Source organism: Chiloscyllium plagiosum, unplaced genomic scaffold (assembly GCF_037043375.1).
Source record: "Chiloscyllium plagiosum isolate Xiang-an unplaced genomic scaffold, Cpla_swu_hap1 HiC_scaffold_28, whole genome shotgun sequence".
NCBI lineage: Eukaryota > Metazoa > Chordata > Chondrichthyes > Orectolobiformes > Hemiscylliidae > Chiloscyllium > Chiloscyllium plagiosum.
In genome coordinates, this window is record NW_028270166.1 from 42535428 (window position 1) to 42558822 (window position 23395).

General features: G+C 40.6%; 1 long non-coding RNA gene across 1 annotated transcript; it reads left to right on the forward strand.

Annotated features, from left to right (window-relative positions):
• The first annotated feature begins 2270 nt into the window (after positions 1–2270).
• LOC148142532 (uncharacterized) lies at positions 2271–19949 on the forward strand. Its single transcript, XR_015751874.1, has 4 exons — positions 2271–3179; positions 8192–8649; positions 17871–17937; positions 19059–19949. It is a non-coding gene; the product is annotated as an uncharacterized LOC148142532 (long non-coding RNA).
• The last annotated feature ends 3446 nt before the right edge of the window (positions 19950–23395 follow it).

Here is a 23395-nt window from a genome sequence, read left to right on the forward strand (position 1 = left end):
TTCTTCATGTGTTATTTCTCTCAAAGTGTCCTTGCAAGTCAATTGCCTTTCTCTCATGAAGACATCGACCTCAATTGCACAAGTGTTAGTGTCCTTCTGTTGGCTCGTCCAGTTTGGTCATTTGTAGGTTCAACCCATTGGGGGTCAAGAGAATGTTCAGCTCTGGAGAATATCGCTCTCCATTCCAGGCCTATCTTCGTCCAGTAACGTTACTAATTTGCCTTATAATGGCTTTAACAGAGTGACAGGCTGTTCAGTATTTCACATAGTGCAAAGGATGAAAATATGTGCTAGGTCCAGGAAGGAGTAATTCAGCTGAAATGAAGTTTGAGGCTGTGTTTCAAGAGATCCTTAAAAAAGGAGAGAGGTGGATGAGATGAATGTGTTTAAACGAGAAACTCTCAAGTCTGGACCAAGCTGACTGAAAGCCTGGCCTCTGGTTGTGGGACTAAAGGGTGAAGCATGCCTATGAATTCAGTCAGACAAGTGAGAATGAGAGATTTTGGACTGACGATTACAAAATTAATGAAGGTCAAAGATCAATCCTTAAGGATGCTGGATGCAAGGGAAACTTGTTTGGAATGCTCTATTTAATTGGATAAGTTAGTGTAATCAAGTTAGAGTCAACAAGATGATGGCTATCCTAGGATGGTAGAAGCAATTGTTAAAGGCTGTTTTAGGGTTGAAAAGGGTGAACCTTCCAGCTCAGTGAGCAAACTTACATCCAGGATGAGCGGGGTTAATGCACCACATATAGTATCAGAGAATGTTGCCTGAGATTTTAGCAAGCTTCTTTGGCAAGTAAGAGCAGCATAAATTTAATTGGAGGGATTATTATAAATTGAAGAGTTGGTCCCAAATCTCTCCAGAGGAGTCAATGGATAGTGACTGTGCGGTAGTGAATGGAGTCTTACTCTAGCAAAACTGTGGGAAATCTACATATGTTTGTGAAAATGAATACGTCAGAGTCCAATAAACAGCAACCCCAGTGAAATCCTTACAGCTAATTAACTAACTAATTTTATTACTTTTACGTATTTTCATGCTTTCAGTGTTGTATTACTTAATATTGAAGTTACAGACAAGCTCCTGATAAAAGAACAATGTTACAGGCAACCCGTTAACCAATGGAAGATTAAGGTACATTGAGATTAATGAAATTTTATATAGGTGGTACAAACTTTTAGTTGGTTTGATGTTTAGGAGAAAATTCAGGTGATGGTTTAAAGCTGTAGCACATTGACACTGGCCAACTTGGAAGGATTGCTGTGATTTCATTCCTAATTAATTTTGCCAGGATAATTGCGATAGCTAATTTTCTTGTCTAAACACCTCCAGAACTCCCCTAAACGCATGGGATTTATTCATTTCCCTCCCTTATCCACATGCTGTGGCTACAGTGACATCCATGATAAACATATGATTAGAATCTTCTTGGCTCTATCTCATCAGTACTTTCATCCACAGCCACCTCTGCTGTTAGTGTAGCAACCTTATGTCATTGAGTCAAAAATTTGTCCCTCAAATACCAGAAAATATGAAAATACTTACTTTTGGTCCTTATTAGGACTTTGTTGCCCACTGCTGTTCTCATTCAGCATTTCTTATACTGAATAAGATGATGAACGAATGATTATTGAATTGTGTTTGAGCTCTGTAATCCATCACCAAAAGCGTTAAATTGTATTCAACAAAATTGTCAACATCTCTCTTACTTTGAACTGTTACCAAAACCCACAATCGTCAATCACTTCTGTCAGACACAGAATAAATTTCACTTTTGTTTTTCCTGTCCTGTCACTCATAGAATTTGGAATGTTAAGAATTTGTTACTCCTTTCTTAACCTGTTGTACTACTTCCACCATTTACTTCACCTGCACTGGCTGCCTTAACACGCACCACATGGTGTTTAAATTGAAATTCCTCCACTCCACATCCTTGTCTCACTACTATTGCAAACTTCTACAGCATTACATTACTTTCTACATATGATTTCTCTAAATATAACTTTGAATAATCTATTTCACCAATGCTGGAGCTAAATTATTTGTTCCTTGTTGCATCTTTAATAGCACACTGTTGAGATGAACCAATCATACATTTCTACTTCCCTTGATAGAACAATGAACAAAGAAAATTACAGCACAGGAACAGGGCCCTTAAGCCCTCCAAGCGCACACGCCAATCCAGATCTTCTATTTAAAGTTGTTGCCTATTTTCTAAGGATCTGTATCCCTCTGCTCCCTGCCCATTCATGTATCTGGCTAGACGCCATCATGCCCACTGGCACTGCGTTTCAGGCACGCACCACTGTCTGCATAGAGAGTTTTCCATGCATATCTCCCCTAAACTTTTCCCCTCTCACTTTCAACTCGTGACACCTAGTAATTGAGTCCCGCAGTCTGGGGAAAAGGCTTCTTGCTATCCACTCTCTCTATACCTCTCATGATTTTGTAGACCTCGATTGGGTTCGCCCCACAACCTCCATCTTTCTAATGAAACTAATGCTAATCTACTCAACCTCTCTTCATAGATAGCGCTCTCCATACCAGGCTCAAACATAGTGAATCTCCTCTGCACTCTGTCCAAAGCATCCACATCCTTTTGGTAATGTGGTGACCAGAACTATACGCAGTACAATGATGATTCCTGACGTTGTATACCATCTCTATTTGCTTGATGATCAGAATCATATCTTATGGAGGTATCATTTGATAAATGATAAACCAGGTAAAAGAAGTTTCAATTGGTTAAGAATTGCAGACATCAAAAATGGGTAACTTGACCTCTTGTAAGCATGTGTCAAGCTAGCTTTGTTTTAATGCTGCCCCCAGTCTAGCAGCACAGTTAAATGCTACTTGTTGTCACCAACATGTACTTTCGTCTCCTTTGATAAATTCCTGTAAGTAAATTATTTGTCAGAAGTAAGTTCCCTTTCTTTATTCCATTATTGGTGAGTCAGCAACTATGCCACCTTTCCCAGATGTTTGCTTATAAATGATTACACAGGAAATCATTGATTGTGATATGGTTGTCTCCCAAGGACATGAAAGATGATATGTAATTTTTTTTTCAATAGGTAATGTGTACTGGCTGTTTTCTCTTTAAAATAATGGAATTTTAATGAGACCAAAAGTGCTGCAAAAAAAAGCGAGAGTCAACAGAAAACCATTACAGAGTGAGTGTTAATAGATTAACTAAACTGCAAATTGCATATTAAATTCTCTTAGATCATTTACAGATTCTTAGTGAGAATGGAGAGATAGTGGAAAAAAAAATTACAAGCAGACATTTGGGATGTACAAGTATAGAGTAATCCATATCAAAATTTGTGAAATTTTTCATTTTACATCTACAAAATGTAGAGCTGTTTCTTAAATTAACAAGAATCTTATTTGGAATCTGTAAGAAGTAAATTGGTTTCTGGCTCTTGCATGTGGGAAAGTAAATATCAAACTAATTTACTGATTAAATTTGTAAGAACAACCAAGTAGAAATTTATTCCAATGCAGAATGAAGGTACACCATAGGATGAGCAAGGAAGTATGGAGAGGGTGCAACTAAGAATTGTATGAAGGAAAAGTTTGTAGTGCTTGAAACATTCAAAACAAGGACTTTTATTGCCAAGATTAATGATCAAATAGGGATTTTCATAATAGTACACGCTTCCAAGATTAGTCACCATTTGGATTTGTATTGTGTACTTAACATTGCTTCACTCATGCATTACGAAGCAAAATTTGATACTCAGCCACGTTGGGGAAAAATAACACTTGCTGTTTTGATGACAAACAGGAATCTTAAAATGCTCAACAGGAAATGTATTATTTTTGAATTATAGTGCCTGTTATGGTATAGGAAACTTGGTAGTCAATTGTAAACAGCAGCACCCACAACATCCAATAATTTATGACCAGAGAAACATATGCAATAACATTCAGATAATTTGTGAAAGCTGCTTGAGGAATTAAATTCTGTTAGGATAACCTCTCTTCCAAATAGTTCCATGGGATATTTTACATCCAACTGACAGAGCAGATGGCGCCTCAGTTTCATGTCTCATGTGAACGAGAGCAAGCACCTCTAACAGGACAGTACTCCCTCAGTGCAGCCCTGAAATATAGGCCTTTATGTTCCTTCTGTAGCCCTGGACGTGACTGAGGCAAGATTGTTACTGCTGAGCTACGGCTGAAAACAAAAACTGTAAAGAGGCATCTCAATTGTGGAATAAAGAAAGAAAAGTCTTTTTCTTTCAAGTGATCTCATTTTGTATTTTGTCCTTTATATAGTTAAGCACAGTCACTAAAAACTATAGTCTCAAGGGTTTGAAATACTGTCAAAAGTCTGAGAATAATATTGGCCCCAAGATCACTTCATCCTGCTTGGATGCTGCCTGACCTGTTGTGCTTTTCCAGTGCCACACTTTTCAACTGTATCCAAGAACTTCCCTGCACTTCAAAAGCATATTTGTTAGATTTGTGTTGTGACTAGCAATGACAACTTTCCCATTTGAAAAAAAAAGTCTGATTAGTGAAATGAATTTTGTTAAAATGTAATGATGGTATACAGACAATGTTAGCATTTAAGGAGTTGGTAACTGTTGTGAAACAGGTACATTTATTTTGAGGCACTAAAACTAAGGCAGAAATGGTGATTCAACCATGGCCAGAAGTTAAATTAGATCAGAGTGAGTGAGTCACAACATTGCGAAAAGCAGGAAACCTGGGGATTTGCTGCTGCTTAAAATTCAATGAGAGCGGATGGAGAAGCTAAGAAAAATAAAGTGTGAAAGTAAACTCGCACAAAATGTAAAAATGAAGTGTAAAATCTTTTATATGTATGTAAAAAGCAAAAGCTTTTCAAGAACAACCATGGACATGTGACCAGCAGAGACCAGAAATTTATAATGGGAGAATAAGGAAATGGCAACGCAACTAAACAAATGATTGGTGTTTGTCCTCAAGAGGGAAGCTACAATAAATCCCAGAAATATTCAATTATCAAGGGATTAGTGAGAATGAGAAATTGAAAATACCTGGCATTAGTAATTGCATGGTACTAGAGAAATAAATAGTGCTGCAAATTGATAAGTCCACTGAAACCGATTATCTGTATTGGTGTTGAAAGGAGTGGCTGCACAGATAGTAATGGTGATCAGCTTTCCAACATTTACAGATTCTGAAATGATTCCTGAAGATAGTAAGTGTAACACTTAAGTTTGGAACAGAAGAGACAGACCAGTTAGATTTGACATGAATAGTAGAGAAAATGTTAAAGGCTGCTATAAATTTGATCATATCTGATATCAAAAATAGTCGAATCATCATCTAACTACTGTTCATTGTTGTAAAATTTCATCTATTTCACTAATGCCCTTTGGGGATTGATATCTTACTATCTTTACCTGTTTGACACACATGACTCTAGATGTAGAGTAATGCGGTTGAGTCTTGAGTGCTTTCTAAAAAGGCCGAAAAAGTCACTCAGTTGTGTCAAACCACTGCAAAATCCTTTTTAAAAATTGGAGCCAGACACATTACCTGAAACTAATTTAGGCTCCAGAAATGACAATGGTTAACATGGCCTTATCAAACCTGCAAAATCCTCTTTAGCATCATCTGAGAGCTCTAGCCAATATTGGAATAGCTGCCCTCCAAACTAGTTGAGCAAGACTCTGACATGGTGGCACTCTTAGCAATGTCCCAGACACTACCATAACCATCCTTGGGTATCTTCTGTCCCACCACCAAGACCGATTCACCATTACAGTCAGGATGGAGTAGGCCATGGGGTCGTCACTGTTAATTCTGATTTGGGGTCAACCCTGACTCTCACCCCAGAAAAGATTATCAGATCTAGCAACGCAACAGGATATTCATGAGGTTGTGAGCCATCAGCAGCTGATTACTTTATGACCTGTCATCATCTCACTCTACCATTGCAGTCAAACTTGGAATATCAACCCTTGTTAAAGTCTGCAGGAGGATCTCCCAGGAGCAGCATCAACTATACTGAAAACTGAGGTGTCAGCTTGGTGATACTGCAGCACAGGGCCATATAGATGTGAAACATTGGAAGCACTTTGCAGTCCTATCTTATCCAGTTGTGATTGGTGAAGGACAACTAAATAACTGACAGGAGGTGAAGGCTTCACAATATCCCATCCTTGATGCTGAGGAACCTCAGCACATCAGATCAAAAGATGATAAAGTATTTGATCCAACTTCAACCAGAAAGCCTGAGTTGATGATCCATCTTGGTCTCCGCCTGAGGTCCCCTGCATCACAGATGCCAGTCTTCAACAAATTCAATTCGCTCCACGTGATGTCGAGAACCAACTGAAGATATTGGATACTGTGAAGGGTTTGAGTCCTGACAGCATTCTGGTAACAGTGCTGAAGATTTCTGCTTCAGGACTCACCATGGTCCCAGCCACACTGTTCCACTTCAGTGACAGCATTGGCATGTGGGAAAATGCCCAGGTATGTCCTGTGCAGAGAAGCAGCACAAATCCAACCAGACCCGTTGCCACCCTAAGTCTTTTCTCAATCATGAGCAAAGTAACAGAAGGTGTTGTTGACAGCGCTATCGAGTGATGTTTTGTAAAGGAATTACCTGCTCGTGGATGTTCATTTTTGTTCTGCCTGGGGCACTTGGCGCCTGACTTCATGACAGGCTTGGTAAAAACATGGACAATACAACAGAAACACATCATGAAGAAGACAGAGATTTACAGGTCATAGAGTCATAGAGATGTACAGCATGGAAACAGACCCTTCGGTCCAACCATCCATGCCGAACAGATATCCCAACCCAATCTAGTCCCACCTGCCAGCACCCAGCTCATATCCCTCCAAACTCTTCCTATTTATATACCCATCCAATTGCCTCTTAAATGTTGCAAATGTACCAGCCTCCACCATTTCCTCTGGCAGTTCATTCCATACACGTACCACCCTCTGCGTGAAAAAGTTGCCCCTTCGGTCTCTTTTATATCTTGCCCCTCTCACCCTAAACCTATGCCCTCTAGTTCTGGATTCCCTGACCCCAGGGAAAAGACTACCTATTTACCCTATCCATGCCCCTCATAATTTTGTAAACCTCTATAAGGTCACTCCTCAGCCTCCGACACTCTAGGGAAAACAGTCCCAGCCTGTTCAGCCTCTCCCTATGGCTCAAATCCTCCAACGTTGGCAACATCCTTGTAAATCTTTTCAGAACTCTTTCAAGTTTCACAACATCTTTCCGATAGGAAGACCAGAATTGCACGCAATATTCCATGAGTGACCTAACCAATCTCCTGTACAGTCGCAACATGACCTCCCAACTCCTGTACTCAATACTCTGACCAATAAAGAAAAGCATACCAAACACCTTTTTCACTGTCCTATCTACCTGTGACTCCACTTTTCAGGAGCTATGAACCTGCACTCCAAGGTCTCTTTGTTCAGCAACACTCCTTAGGACCTTATCATTAAGTGTATAAGTCCTGCTAAGATTTGCTTTCCCAAAATGCAACACCTGGCATTTATCTGAATTAAACTCCATCTGCCACTTCTCAGCCCATTGGCCCATCTGGTCCAGATCCTGTTTTAATCTGAGGTAACCCTCTTCACTGTCCACTACCCCTCCAATTTTGGTGTCATCTGCAAACTTATTAACTGTACCTCTTATGCTTGCATCCAAGTCATTTATGTAAATGACAAAAAGTAGAGGACCCAACACTGACCCTTGTGGCAGTCATAGACCTCCAGTCTGAAAAATAACCCTCCACCACCACCCTCTGTCCTCTGCCTTTGAGCCAGTTCTGTATCCAAATGACTAGTTCTCCCTGTATTCCGTGAGATCTAACCTTGCTAACCAGTCTCCCATGGTGAACCTTGTCGAAAACCTTACTGAAGTCCATATAGATCACATCTACCGCTCATCCCTCATCAATCCTCTTTGTTATTTCCTCAAAAAAACTCAATCAAGTTTGTGAGACATGATTTTCCACGCACAAAACTATCTCTTTATGATTTCATGCTGAGAGGACGACGATTCCAATTTGAAAATTTTTCTTAATTTTGTATGCCAATGAAAATTCTGAATTCTATATTTAAACAGTAAACTGAAAGCATTTTTTCAAAATTTTTGTGCCATGTAACTCTGGTTTATAACCAATTGAATCATGTGGCTTCTTTCTTTTAGGAAATAACTGGGATTATAGATTTCTCTACTTTTTCGGAAAATGAAAAATTGCAGTCTCTGAAGAGATCATAATAAAGGAGGGAATGACTGTACCTCAAGCATGTGAACCATGAACAGTATCAGCTAATGTGAAAATGCTGTGAAGTTGGTGACCAGCTCAGTATGAATAAGACCACGGAGCAGGAAATGAATCCCATGCATGTGATGACCTTGGAAAGGGTGAGGTAAAAATGAGAAAGAGCTAGATTGAGATGAGAGGTGAGTACTAATGAGGGAAGATCAGTAAAGGAAACTTTACACGTAGACTGCTTGGATGGTCCCGATCTCCTTGACAATCGCATGAAACTCTCTGGGAACAGAATAATTATGGTTGACCATAATTTTGTAGCTACCTCTTTACTGCATGAACAAGCCTACCGCAGGCAACAACTGAATGACATCAATAATTTTTTTAAAAGGTTGGTCTTTGTGTGAAAGACTATTTCTCAAATGTTTTGGGTTTGCTACGGTGACCATTTTTTGGCGCCTATCTTCATAGTACCCAAAATAACTTCTGTGGTTTCATCACCACATGTAGAATTTATATTATGATCAAGACAAATGATATTCTATTCTAGTTACACTCACAAGCATGAATGTGTGTTGGTTAAAGATTTTAACTTGTCTTATGCAGAACATGTGATAATTATAAAACCTCGTGTGTCTATTTAATTAACCTTAATCTTTACACCAAAACAGCATCCAGATATTGCCGATGGCTTTGTTAATGCTACTGTTGCAAGAAGTGTAAATTCTTAAAACCTGATGCAATGTTTGCGTTGCATATGAGCATTGCTGAATCCAACTGTGTATTAACATACTCTGTGGCATTTAATGTTCGATAGAGTTGAGTTTGGGTAAGAAGGCATTTGATCAACTCGAAGTATGGGGATTAAGGGTGTGAGCTGAAAATGTGTTGCTGGAGAAGCGCAGCAGGTCAGGCAGCATGCAGGGAACAGGAGAATCGACATTCTCCTGTTCCCTTGATGCTGCCTGACCTGCGCTTCTCCAGCAACACATTTTCAGCTCTGATCTCCAGCATCTGCAGACCTCACTTTCTCCTCAGGTATTAAGGGTGTGCCAGCCTCCTGCCACTCTCTATTCAAGTCCAGGCTCGCTGGTGACCTTTTTAATCCCTGTGTCAATTGAAAGCCTTAAATGGACCTCGTCCTGCAGCTTCTGATATTAACCAATAATTGGGTGGGGTCTTTTTTTTAGGGCAGACTACTGAGCAAACCTATGTTTAATGAGAGAGGATTGATTAATGACCTCATAATCAAGGATTCTCTTAGTGATAGGTACGATGATGTGGTTGCATTTGAGAGTGAGAATTAAGTGTTTTAAACTGAAGTAATGGCAGTGACAAGGGTACAAAGGCATGAGACCACACTTGGCTAAAGTGCAATAAGGAAGAAGTGAAAAGGTAAGTTGCGTAAGTAGCAGTGAACATGTTGGGAGATATTTCATAACTCACCAAGAATATAGTCCATTGAGAATGAAGAAAGGAAGGAAGAAAGAAAGAGGTAAATGCAGATTTACATGTTTGGGTAAGGGTGTAGATGTGTTTGGGATTCCCTTCCAAGGGTAGATACAGGCTCATTGGGCTGAATGGCCTCTTTCAGTACCGTAGTGATTATATGATTCTCGGGACTGTATAGAAGGGTGCACCATTTATGGTTAACTGAGGAATCTAAGAAGAGTATCCAATTGAAAGTAAAGACCTACAATGCTGCCAAGAAGTGAGAACGCATTGGAAAAGTGTTATAAACCAGCAAAGGAATACTTTATCAAAGTCAGGAGAGATTAGAGTATGGGAGATATCTGGCAACAGATGTAAAGACAGACAGCAAAACTTCATGGATGAAATGGCTGAAGTGAGCTTCGGTCTCTCGGGATGAGACTGCTGAGCTAATAATGGGAAACAAACAGCTTGTATCAGTCTTCACCAAAGATCAAAAAAGGCAGAGAATACGATGAAAGAAACTGAAAACATCATGACCACTCCAGAAAAAAATGGAGAAACATAGTTTCCTTGTTCATGGCTGTTCTTTGCCTGATTGTAGGTTACCACATCAGGATGGAAGTTGTAGCAGAACCAGATCCTATCCCCTTGCTGCTGAACCCTTTCTCTTGTCCTTGCTTCAGAGTCCTGTTCTCCTTGCCCCATTCCCGAATACCCTGTCTCTCTGCAACTCCACCCTCAGCAGCACTTGCCAATATCTGGGGATCAAACAGCAATCCCCACTGTGGTACCAGCAGAGGCCTGGCCTCCCCTTCTCATGGTGATCCTGAAGAACTGCTGACATCAAACAAAGAGCTGCAGATGTGGAAATCTGAAACACAAACAGAAATTGATGGAGAAACTCAGGAGGTCTGGCAGCATGTGGAGGGAGAAAAAAGTTAATGTTTCAAGTCCAATGACCCTTCTTCAGAACTCGTGGAGTTTGCTTTGGTGACAGCTCTCAGGTGGGATTTCCATCTTACTGAAGATTCATGAAACTTGAGTTTGATGAAGGTGATCCTGTTTTAGTTCATTTTGTAAAAAATATATCCCAAGAATGGACTTCAATGAAACTTGTTACACAGATAGATTGTGACCCTGGGAAGTGCTGTATGCATTAGAATATATGAAGCTGGATAAATCTCCTGGTCCTGACCATATATAGCTGAGAGTGTGTAGCTGGAAAAGCACAGTAGGTCAGGCAGCATCCGAGGACCAGGAAAATCAACATTTCGGACAAAATCCCTTCATCAGGTATATCTGACCAGATATATCCAAGAACACTGCTAGAGGCTAGAGAAGAAAGTTCGGAGCCCCTGCCTCATATTTTTGTATCATCATTAGCCATGCGTAAGTTCCCGGAAGACTGGAGGGGAGCGAATGCTGTGCTGTTATTCCAGAAGAGTTAAAAAGAAAAATCCGGGGACTATAGACCAGTCAGCTTAACACCTGTGGCAGATGAGTTACTTGAAAAGATTCTAAGAGATAAGAGTTACATGCATTTGGAAAGGCAGGGTTTGATTAGGAGTAGTCAGCATGGCTTTGTGCATGGGAGATCATGCTTCACAAATTTGTTAGAGTTCTTTGATGAAGTAACCAAGAAGGTTGATGAGAGCAGGGCAGTAGATGTAGTCTATATGGACTTCAGTAAAGGCTTTGATAAGTTGCACATGGTGCTCTGGAAGGTTAGATCACATGGAATCCAGGGGGAGCTGGCAAATTAGATACACAATTGGCTTGATAGTAGGAAGCAGGGGGTAATAGTGGAAGGATGCTTGTCAGACTGGAGGCCTGTCACTAATGCAGTGCCTCAGGGATGGTGCTGGGCCCAATGCTGTTTGTTATCTATATAATGACTTGGATGAGAATGTACAAGGCATGATTAGTAAGCTTGCGGATGACACTAAAATAGACAGTATCGTGAACAATGAGGAAGGTTATCAGAAATTGCAGCAGGACCTTGATCAGCTGGGGAGGTGGGCTGAGAAATGGTAAACTGAGTTTAATATAGATAACAGTGATGTCTTGCATTTTGGAAAGTCAAATCAAGGCAGGAGTTTCATGGTGAAAGTGGTAGGGTCTTAAGGAGTATAGTGGAACAGAGGGACCTTGGAGTTCAGGTGCACAGTTCTCTGAAAGTGGAGTCACAGGGAGACAGGGCAGTGAGGAAGGTTTTTGGCACACTGGCCTTCATCAGTCAGGGCATTGAATATCAAAGTTGGGAAGTTATGTTGCTGATGTACAGAACATTGGTGAGGCTGCACTTGCAGTATTGTATAGTTTTGATCACCTTGCTGTAGGAAGGATATTATTAAATTGGAAAGAGCGTAGAAGAAATTTACAAGGAAGTTGCGAAGGCTCAACAGTCTGAGTTATACAGAGACGTTTTCCAAGCTAGGACCATTTTCTTTAATGGAGAAAGTGAGGACTGCAGATGCTGGAGATCAGAGCTGAAAATGTGTTGCTCGAAAAGCAGGAGATTCATTCCTGAAGAAGGGCTTATGCCCGAAACATCGATTCTCCTGTTCCTTGGATGCTGCCTGACCAGCTGCGCTTTTCAAGCAACACATTTTCAGCCCATTTTCTTTAATGCATTGGAGATTGAGGGGGATCCTACAGAAGTTTGTAAGATCATGACAAGCATGGATAGGGTGAATGCACTCACTCAGGGTTGGGGAATTGAGGACTAGAAGGCATCAGTTTAAGGTTAGAGGGGAAAGAATAAAAGGGAACCTGAGGGGCAACTTCTATTACACAGACGGTGAGATGCATATGGAATGAACTGTTGGTGAAAATGGTCGAGGCAGGTACATTAATGACATTTAAGAGGCATTTGGGCAAATACATGGATAGGAAAGGTTTGGAAGAATATGGGCCAAATGTGGAAAACGGGGTTTGCGCGGATGAACATTTTGGATGACAGGGACCAATTTGGGCCAAAGGGCCTGTCTCCGTGCTGTAGGACGATATGACTCTATGACTGTATGATCGCAGTGACCTGTCATTGGAATTTTGTGAACTATTCTCAAAATTTCATTACAAATACTCAAAATTATCATCTGATTGACCACTGTTAATTTTACATTGCCTTGTATTTGAGATGTTCTCCATTTCCATGTTAGTATCTTGTCTGTAAAATAATAACACTCGGGGATTGTTTCTGATTCAGTTTCTGAGTAGGCTGTTAGGTAACTCAATTTATAATCTTGCATTTCTGTTCAAGAAGGTGCGCTGAACATGTCAGCCTCATTATCTTTACCTTCATCCATTTCAGTTAAATATTCAAAAGTTTAATCTGATTACTGAATTCCCAAATCATCTCCTTTCTGTATAATGATATAGACCTCAACTTAGTCACAACACAAGCAGAAAGCAATCCAGGATGTTCCTTTTGTAACATTTCAATTTCTTTTGCATGCACTGGTTGTTCCACCATTTAATCATGGAATCCCTTTGATCCATTAAGTCCATGCTGCCATTCTGAAGAGCATCCCCCACTCCACCCTGTCCCTATGACCCTGCATTCCTGATGGCTAATCCATCTAACTTGCACACATTTGGACTGTGGGTTGGAAAGCAGAGCACCCAGAAAAAACCCATGCAGACACGGGGAAATTCCACACATACAGTCACCCAAGGCTGGAATTGAACCTGGGTCGCTGGCGTAATGAGGCAGCAGTGCTGCCAATAAGCTACTCTTATGTCAATATTCTTGAATCTACCATGCAATTTCCAAAAATAAAACAAAATCTATCCATCGGAATTTGTTTCACTTCTCCCACGACAACTTCTCCAACTGCCCAGTCATTCCTTACTCTAACTCTGTATAATCAGACTGATTTATAACCTTGTGTACCTCTAATTAACTTTCATTAACTCCCCTGGAAAAGGTACTAGTAAAGCCAGCATCAGTGACCTGACTTGCTCCATTGTCTCTCAGTATCTTTACTGGTTTACCTCCTTGATTCAAATCATAAGTAGAGACTTCACTTTTTGAGATAAGATACTTAGAACCTCCAGTTGTCTGATTCTCTTTGTCAAGTATTCAAAAAATTCTCATAACTGTCCTTTCTTTGTACATTTCTAAGTAAACGTGTTCTCTTTGTATTACCATTACAGTTTTAATATTTAATTCATTTCTTGAGGCACATTAGACATTCCTACTCCTGTAATCAGTCTCCCAGTTAAATTCCAGCAATATGGTTTGATATGTCAAGTCTTATTACAATGGGAAGCATATTCATTTATTTATATATTTTTGGTTCATTGTTTCTCCTTTATTACTTTGGCATCCTTCCCTTAAAATATTTTAAGAAGGTAGCCTAGATTCTAACGTTTTCTTATTTTAAAGACTTAAGGTTCCCCATGGGAGATTGGTTAGCAAGATTAGATCTCACGGAATACAGGGAGAACTAGCCATTTGGATGCAGAACTGGCTCAAAGATAGAAGACAGAGGGTAGTGGTGGAGGGTTGTTTTTCAGACTGGAGGCCTGTGACCAGTGGAGTGCCACAAGGATCGGTACTGGGCTCTCTACTTTTTGTCATTTACATAAATGATTTGGATGTGAGCATAAGAGGTACAGTTAGTAAGTTTGCAGATGACACCAAAATTGGAGGTGTAGTGGAAAGCAAAGAAGGTTACCTCAGATTACAACAGGATCTTGACCAGATGGGCCAATGGGCTAAGAAGTGGCAGATGGAGTTTAATTCAGATAGATGTGAAGTGCTATATTTTGGGAAAGCAAATCTTAGCAGGACTTATACTTTAATGGTAAGGTCCTAGGGAGTGTTGCTGAACAAAGAGACCTTGGAGTGCAGGTTCGTAGCTCCTTGAAAGTGGAATCGCAGGTAGATAGTTTAATGAAGAAGCCGTTTGGTATGCTTTCCTTTATTAGTCAGAGTATTGAGTACAGGAGTTGGGAGGTCATGTAGCGGCTGTACAGGACATTGGTTAGGCCACTTTTGGAATATTGCGTGCAATTCTGGTCTCCTTCCTATCGGAAAGATGTTGTGAAACTTGAAAGGGTTCAGAGAAGATGTACAAGGATGTTGCCAAGGTTGGAGGATTTGAGCTATAGGGAGAGGCTGAACAGGCTGGGGCTGTTTTCCCTGGAGTGTCGGAGGTTGAGGGGTGACTTATAGAGGTTTACAAAATCATGAGGGGCATGGATAGAGTAAGTAGACAAAGTCTTTTCCCTGGGGTCAGAGAGTCCAGAACTAGAGGGCATAGGTTTAAGGTGAGAGGGGAAAGATATAATAGAGACCTAAGGGGCAACTTTTTCATGCAGAGGATGATATGTGTATGGAATGAGCTGCCAGAGGAAGTGGTGGAGGCTGGTATAATTGCAACATTTAAGAGGCATTTGGATGGGTATATGAATAGGAAAGGTTTGGAGGGAATTGGGCCGGGTGCTGGCAGGTGGGACTAGATTGGGTTGGGATATCTGGTCAGAATGGATGGGTTGGACCGAAAGGTCTGTTTCCATGCTGTACATCTCTATGACTCTGTGACAAATGTGAAGTGGGTGTTCCCGATATGATACGATTGGTCAAACAACTAGACGTTAAGCAAAACATACTTTATTTTAAACACATTAGTTAAAATACACACAAAAAGAAAGAGGAATTTAGAATGCCTTAACTGTTGGAAAACATAGCTGAATAATAGAGGTACTACTATTACTAATTATGTTCCAGTATAGGGTGAAAGTGAGGACTGCAGATGCTGGAGATTAGAATCGTGAGTGTGGTGCTGGAAAAGCACAGCAGGTCAGGCAGCATCCAATGAGCAGGAGACTTGACATTTTGAGCAAAAACACACCCTTTGACAAAAAGGTAAATTCGGACACAGATTCTTACATGTAATTCTCCAATCTGGGGGAAACAACATCATGAGATTTGAGAGAAAGTAGCGATTAGAAATCATTTACTGAAGCTCTGACTCTTCTGGGACCCAAACAGCTTCTGACTGCTACAGCTAAAAGTCTAGAAAGACTGATCTCTGAGAACTGGCTACGCCTCTTCCATTGTTACAATTGTTTTTAAAAAAAGACCTAAAAATCTCTGGTCAGCATGGACGGGTTGGACCGAAGGGTCTGTTTCCATGCTATACATCTCTGTGACTCTGTAACCTCCTAAACTGTTGACTTAGGCCTTCTCCATTGGCTACTTCGGCACCTCTGCGTTTACAACATCTCTTCAAATAATCCCAGGACAAAATAATCTCTTTAAAGTGACAGCTTTGTCACAACATATTATCCCTTAGATTCTGAGAACGTTTCTCTACCTATAGTGATCTAAATCACTGATCCCACAGCATTTTGGTTTTCCTGTACAAATTCTGTGAATATCTAATTAGTTTAGATTAGATTAGATTAGATTCCCTACAGTGTGGAAACAGGCCCTTCGACCCAACGGGTCCACACCGACCCTCCGAAGAGCAATCCACCCAGATCCATTCCCCTACATTTACCTAACACTATGGGCAATTTAGCATTGTCATCTTAAATTTTATTGATAAGATGCAGGGGCAAGTGAATAATCATTGAGTATTTCTTTTTGATAATTTTATAATCTGCAGATTGTTCTTCTGACAGAGTACAGTACACAGTCATAGCTGTATATACCACAACACTTTGTGTAACATTAAAGTCCAAATATCTTTTGGCAACTTAATCTGTCCATTTACCTTCCCAAATGAGGTAAAATGACTTTAATTTCTTCCCTCTGCAGTAATTTTAGGCACTAAGCGCAGGTTGTTGGTAAAATCAAATCTTTCATTGGAATCAGAATCATCTTCCGAGCTATTACCTCTTCCTTTCTTCCTTTACTTCCAGCTTCTCTTTGACTAAATTGTCCAATTTCCTCATCTCTTTGGAGTTCAAGCAGTTTAATTCCTTTCCATTTCCATTTTATTTTCATAGCTCTGCCCGTTTCCATTTCTCTGATTTACTTTCTTCTCACTTTCCCCAATCCTTGTTTTTCTCTGTCCTCAAACACAAGTCATTGTATTTATTATTATTCCAGGTTAATAAGTGGAGTGCCTGGTATTATGGGGTTTGGCGATGCCAAGGGTAGGTTTTGAGTCCAGCAAGATTGGGAGTTGGGTGTCGGTTCTGACAGGTTTGGATCCAGGAAGCCAGGAGGAAATTGATATGTGGCTCTTGGGCCTCCAGCTTTGATGCAAATTGGACCACTTGGGGCACTCAGAGCAGATATAAGGGTGGTGGGCTTGGGAAGTATCAGAGTCACAGTAGGAAGATGGGGAGGGGGTCAGAGGTGAGCTGGAATAAGTTTAATAATTACCAATAAGTTAGAGCTTTAATTCTGGGTAATTATTAAGCTTAGGTCAGTTGGAACCCTCCAAAACCTTCAACACTAACTCATCAAAGATATCTTTTTCAGAGGGTTGTGGACGCCAGTGGAAAAAAATTCCAACATCCCAGATCATTCCCATGAATTCTGTTGTGACATGATTTCTATGTTGTCCGAATGTGCAACTCTGGTCTGCTTTTTGTAACAGATATCATAAAATTGTAAAATCTAGGCCATGACTGTATCTACATTTGCTGATGTTACTAAACTAGGTGGAAAGATATGATATGTGAAGAATACAGGCTGCTAAGGGATATAAACACGTGAAGTTAGTTGGCAATAAGGTGGCACGTGGAATATTGTGTAGGGAGGTATGACATTATTCACTTTGGGCTTAAAAATAAAAGAAACAGATTTTATTTCTAAAAGGTCATGTTGATTTTTAAGACTTGGGTATGCTTATGCGAGGAAGACAAAAAGTCAGTAAGCTATTGTGAAAGCATGTGCTGTATTGGCCTTCATTGTAAGGTGATTGGGGTACAGAAATAAAGGAGTCATGTTAAGATTGTTTGGGATTTAAGTCACATGTGCAGTATGTTCTCCACATTTAAGCAAGGGTACATTTGCATTGGGTTCAGCAACAGTTCCCTGAATTGGTTTCAGTGTTTAGAAGAATGAAAGGAAATTTCATTGACACAGACAAGACTCTAAAAGGCTTGTTGGAGTAAAGGCTGAGGGATACACTCCTTACAGTGTACCTACTGTTAGGGATTTATAAACTATCTCACCTTTGACTTTATTATCTCTTGTCTCCACCCAAACAGATTTTATATGTTGAGTCTCTGAACGAAGAGCATTACTCACCACTGATCTCATCCTTTCTCAACTCAGGTATCAACATCCGTCATCTTTCTTCTCGTCCTTTATAATGTCAAATAGTATTCGGGTCCCAGTTGTAGTTTATTTTGCAACTATGTCTTTGTAATGTTATATTATTTACTGATTTATTTTATTGTTTCTGGATGTCAACTAATTGGCTTCCAAGTTTATACATCATGACAGCGAATTAAAAAGCACTTAATTTGCTGTAAATAGAATATAGACCTGTACAGCACAGGAACGGGCCCTTCAGCCTACAATTTTATGCCTAACAGGTTGCCAAGTTAAACTAATCCCTTCTGCCTGCGCTTGGTCTATATCCCTTCATTCCTTGCATATTCATGTGCTCGTCTAAACGTCCCTTAAAAGTCCGTATCATATCTGCCCTCACCACACCCGGTAACGTGTTCCAAAATCCTACCACTCTCTGTGTAAAAAGAACTCACCTCTCACATCTCCTTTGAACTTCCCCCCTCTCATCTTAAATGCATGCCCCCTAGTTTTAGACACTTCAACTCTGGCAGAAAGGTTCTGACCATCAATAGGTAGATATATGAATTTATTTGACTCATGGGAGAAATTGAACGAAGCTCACATTAAGACAAGAAACCCAGTGTGCACACAGCAGATATTAAAGATAAGTTGCACATGAGACTCTGTCCAAATAGATGAGATACATGATTGGCAGGGAGCAGCTTTGTAGTAGTTGCATATATTTGCAAACTTGATCTGAATTTCTGTATCAAGCAACTGGTGTATGAACTGTGCAAGCAAAAATTCAGCCCACTATCACTTCAGTGAAGTTGAAAATAGGCAAAACTGAGAGGAAGTTGATAATGATCTTCAAAGGCACAGTGACTTAGTGGTTAGCACTCTGCCTGACAGTGCCATGGGTGACTGGGTGGAGTTTCCACATTATCCCTGTGTCTATGTGACTTTCCTCCCACAGTCTAAAATTGTGCAGGTTCGATGAATTGGCCATGCTAAATTGCGCATGGTGTTCAGGGATGCGTTGGTTTGGTGCATTAGTCATGGGTAAATGTAGAGTAATAGGGTAGGGGAATGGTTTGGAAGGGTTACTCTTCATAGAGTCATGTGACTTTTGGGCTAAATGGCCTCTTTCCACACTTTAGGAGTTCCATGAAAGCAGTTAAATACTGATTAACCAGGACAGGGAACAAACTGCCAAGCTACCTGGAAACTCAGGCTTTCTTTAGAGCATGGTACAGACTCTTCTGGATAGTGAAAGAACAGATTCGGAGCAACTATCATGTGGAAAAAGATGAAGCCAGAGACGAACTGAATGTGGGCAAAGAAAACAATGATCCAATGTTAGCAACCATTTCTTTTTCCAAAGTATTCAGGATTGAATTTAGAACTGAAGAAGTCTGCAAAGAATACAAACTGAAGAACAATTCTGCTCTGATGCAGTGATACGAAACACAGCCTGTATGTGAAAACTGAAGTGGCAGTCAATGTACATAGAGCATATTCCCACAAACAACAATGCCATACCAACAGTGAAAATGTTTTTTGTGATGTTGGTCAAGTGACAGGTGCTGGCCAGTAGAGTGGAGATAACTCCCCAGCTCTTTCTGGAAATATTGCTCCAAATGAGTCATTTTGAAAGTTCCATTCATCACAAAAAGCATTAAATGAAAAGTTTATTTTCCCTCAAATGGTTAATGTTAAATTTTACTCCAGTGAATACTTAGAAAGTATCTTGTCATACTGTATTGTATTAAAGACATTGTGTAACATAGTGCCATTAACTTCTGAAATTTTCATTCAATTCCAAATAATTTTGATTCCTGGAATCTTGTGAATGTAATAAACCTTTGTGTAGAACAATGTCAATACTATAAACCTTTCCTCTTTAGTTTACTTAATGTATATTTGTTGCATCCTTTCTATGATCTTATTGTCCATCCTATAATGTGTACCCAGACCTCAGTAATCTACTGAGTAGTTTATCCAAGCTAATCAATCGGTTGCATTCATGTTTGCATCGTCCAATCAAATCACAGTAATCCGTTTGCATCTTAAACCTTTTTCACCTGCACTCTCTTCATAAAGTGTGATATATTCACACTCCAAGACCTCTCTGCTTTTCCACTCCTCAGCATGTTACTAGTTGTTTTCATTGTTACTGTTCCTTTTTCCAAAACACATTACACTTCTTTCCTTTTTGTCTTTTCTGCAAATAGGTTCTTGTACATTCTTTTACTTTCAAAGAATTGTAGAATGATATAGTGGTTATTGGGTTTTGAGAAGATTTGTAGGTCTGGTTGAGGTTGTGTTTGTAGGTTTGCTCACGGAGCTGGAAGGTTCATATATAGTGATGTAGCTGAACGATATGGTGGGGAAGGCAGCCATTTGATCACATCTGTAGTCACGTTTTTGTCAAGCATTCCGTTCAGCTCCATTGCCCTCTTCTAACCCCAAAGTGCTGTATGTACTTGCCCATCAAGTAATTATCCAATTCTGTTCTGATTGTTATAATTGATTGTGTTTTCAAGCAGTGCTGTCCAAATCGGAGCATTTTAGTGTGCATAAAGACTTCCATAAATCCACCTCTAGTTCGATTACTTAGTGTGGAAACAGACCCTTCAGCCCAACCCAACCCTCTGATGAGCAACCCACCCAGACCCATTCCCTGACATTTACCCTTCACATAACACTACGGGCAATTTAGCATGGCCAATTCACCTAACCTGCATTTTTGGACTGTGGGAGGAAACCGGAGCGCCCGGAGAAAACCCACACAGACACGGGGAGAATGTGCAAACTCCACAAAGACCGTTGCCTGAGGCAGGAATTGAACGTGGGTCTCTAGCACTGAGGCGCAGCAGTGCTAACCACTGAGCCACCGTGCCGCCCCATTCTTCCAACTACATTTGGTATGGGTCCTTTGGTTACCAGCACTTGTTACATTGGAAACTTTATCATTATTATTTTATCTATCAAAAGCATTCTGCCTTGTAAAAACAGTCTGCATCATTCAGACGTCCCTGACATCCTTCCTGAGGGTTGTGCCCAGAATTAAACAATACTCCAGATGGGCAATCACCAATATGTAATGAACATCCTTGATTTTGTATGCTAAGTCTGTATGAATAAATCCAAAGATCCCAGTGCCTTAACAGCCTTCTTAACTTATCCATCTACCTGCAGAGATGTGTAAAACATCCTTATATCTCTGTTCCAGTACACACTTTTAAACTTAATGACTTAATTTTTACTGACACTCCACATTCTCCCAACTAAAACACAACAGCAAACAATTCACCAGTGTTAATTACCAAAATCACATATGATAATTTATTCTGAGATATTATACAAGAGATGAATATTAGGATGCCAAAGATGACTCCTTTTCTTTGAAAAAGCAGGATGGGATCTTTTACATCCACCTGAGAGAATAGACGGAGCCTCATTTTCATATCTCATCCAAAAGCGAGCAGCTCCACCAAGGTAGGACTCCCTCAGGGCTGCACTGAACTGTCAGCCTTTATTTTTCTGCTAAGGTCCTGAACCTGACTCATGCAAAACTGCTACCAACTGAGCCACAGCTGAACAAAAGTATACAATCAGCCTCATCAATCGTGGAATGAAGAGTGAAGTCGGAAATATATCCCACCTGCCAAGTGGTCTTAATCTGTATTTTGTCCTTTGTACATTTTAACATAGTCACAATAAATTATAGTGCTAAGGATTCGAAATATTGTCTGAAGTCTGAGGGTAACAGTCTCCTCTATGACTTGATAGATCAATGATCAGTCTCAATTATTACTAATATTGGTGAACATAGATGCAAGCTCATATTACTTGTGGATTGTGGCTACAAATGTGTCTCAGAACTGTCTGCTCTTGACAAACAATAGTCATTAGAACAAAGAACAAAAAAACAAAGAAAATTACACCACGGGAACAGGCCCTTTGGCCCTCCAAGTTAAGTTTCCTTTGTGCTAATGGTTCGAAGTCTTTTCCAGTGTGAATCAGCTGATGAATATTAGCAACCTGAATCTTGTTGCATGTCTCTGCAGAGATATGAAAGTATAGCTGTGCAATTACTCCACTTACTGAAAATTTATCTAAATCAGAACAAGCTTTTAAACTATTGCTAATGATCTATTATGGCCAATGATCAAGAGTGATTTGATTTGGTTCATTCACAGTGAAAAGCTTCATTTTGTGAGCAGTACAAGCAGATTATAGCAAACAAAGACATATAGCCCATAGGAGAAAGTGAGGACAGCAGGTGCTGGAGATCACAGTCAAACATTGTGGTGCTGGAAAAACACAGCAGGTCAGGCAGCATCCGAGGGGCAGGACAGTCAATGTTTCAGGTATAAACCCTTCATCAGGAATGTGGGAGGGGAGGGGTGCTGAGAGATAAATGGGGAGGTGGGGCTGAGGGGAAGGAAGCTTGGAAGGCAATAGGTAGATGGAGGTGGGGGGTGATGATGATGTCAAAGCGGAGGATGGGTAGGATAGGCGGGAAGGAAAATGGACAGTTAGGACAGTTCAAAAAGGTGGTGCCGAGTTGGAGGGTTGGATTTGGGATGAGGTGGAAGGAGAGATGAGATGAGGAAATTGGTGACTCGACATTGATGCCATGTGGTTGGAGGGGCCCAAGGTGGAAGATGATGCATTCTTCCTCCAGGTTTTGGGTGGCTAGGATATGGCAGTGGAGGAGGCCCAAGACTTGAATGTCCTTGGCCGAGTGGGAGAGGGAGTTGAAGTGATTGGCCACAGGGCGGTGGAGTTGTTTGGTGTGTGTCCCAGAGATGTTCTCTGAAACATTCCATGAGTTGGCGTCCTGTCTCCCCAATGCCGAGTATCCTCCTGTAAAAACTCTATCCCTTAGTCCCAATTCCTCCAACTCTGTTATATCTGCTCCCTGGAGGAGCTATTCCACTCCAGGACATCCCAAATGACTCCTACTTCAGGACTGTAATTTTCCCTTCCATGTGGTCAACAATGCCCTCCAGCATATCTCCTCCACTTAGGACATACACTATTACAGTGCAACACTGGCCCTTCGGCCCTCAATGTTGCACTGACCTGTGGAACCAATCTGAAACCCACCTATCCTACACTATTCCATTTTCATCCATATGTCTATCCAATGACCATTTAAATGTGCTTAAAGTTGGCGAGTCTGTTACTGTTGCAGGCAGTGTGTTCCATACCCCAATTCCTCTCTGAGTAAAGGAACTATCTCTGACATCCATCCTAAATCTACTACCCCTCAAGTTAAAGCTATATCCTGTCCTCCTAGCCATCATGATCCAAGGAAAAAGGCTCTCACTGTCCACCCTACCTAATCCTCTGATTATCTTGGTATGTCTCAATTAAGGCACCTCTCAACCTTTTTCGCTCTAACGAAAATGGCCTCAGGTCCTTCAGCTTTTTCTCATAAGACCTTCCCTCCATACCAGGCAACATCCTGGTTAATCTTCTCTGA